The sequence below is a fragment of the Penaeus monodon genome, chromosome 16, assembly GCF_015228065.2.
Source record: "Penaeus monodon isolate SGIC_2016 chromosome 16, NSTDA_Pmon_1, whole genome shotgun sequence".
Classification (NCBI taxonomy): domain Eukaryota; kingdom Metazoa; phylum Arthropoda; class Malacostraca; order Decapoda; family Penaeidae; genus Penaeus; species Penaeus monodon.
Genome location: NC_051401.1, coordinates 5337716 through 5338885, shown reverse-complemented (window position 1 = coordinate 5338885; position 1170 = coordinate 5337716).

Sequence of the window (1170 nt, the reverse complement as noted above, 5' to 3'; positions counted from 1 at the left end):
TTTTCTTTCAATGCATCCTACAACAAATATTTTTACAGTAATGCAAACATTCATATTATTTTATGGAACAGCATGAATCGGCATGATCAATCATCCGTATTCTTTTACTTTGCCATTATAAAGAGTGGGTATCCAAAAAGCGAAAAGAACGAAACGGTTTTAAGATGTATTTTACATTCTAATAAAGCCTCATCTATCCTTGTAGCAATATCAACTAATTTTGCATGGTATTTTTCTTCTCTTCATCCCCTTCGTCCACATATGCGAATCGTTAAGCAGAAAGTTTTCAAATAGTCATGTTGTAAAGCATCTTAGCCTGCTTTGAAACTTTGACCTACAAGTTGTATCTAGCGAGGAATATAATTGCCCCCAACAGTCATACACCCACAAAATAACAAAAACATACCGATCCTTGTTGTACATAAGACAATCAATCGGAGAGAGAAAACATTGTGGTACAAGTATAAAGGGTGGAGTGACGTCAGTCAGGATAGACAATGCACGAGGTTGGGACTCGGATGTGACTGCCAAGAAATGAAAGATCAGAACAACTGTGAAAGGAGACTGTCTGCTTGTTTTTTGGGAGATATTGTTGGTAGGAGTGAGGTCAGTCAGGGTAGATAGTGCACAAGCTTGGGACTCGGATGTAACTCTGCCAAGATGTGAAATATTGGAACAACTGCGAAAAGAAACTTTACCTACTTGTTATTGGAGACATTGTTGGAAGAAAAATGTATTGTCAGAGTAAGGGACTGTAGGGGGAATCACAAAGAATCCATCCCACTTGTACTCAAAAGGTTTTTAGAGGTGGAAGCAGTAGAAGGATGGGAGGAGGAGGACAATAGGGATGAAGAGCAGTAATAAGAGGGGGGGGGGGTAGAAGGATGGGAGGAGGAGGACATTAGGGATGAAGAGCAGTAATAAGAGGGGGGGGGGGGAAGGATAAACAATGAAGACTGCAGATGTTGTAGAGGATGTTGGGAGAGAGGAAAGGGTTTATTCTGAAGGTTGAGTAATATCCTGGGTGGAGGATTTGGAAGGGACAGAGCTGACAGCAACCATCGAGGTAGGAGCATTAGTATCAGTAGTTGGATCTGTGGTCTAAGGAAATGCAGGGGTCAGAGAAATAAAACTTAGATAGGCTAGTTGATGTAGGGGCAAGTCGTAATT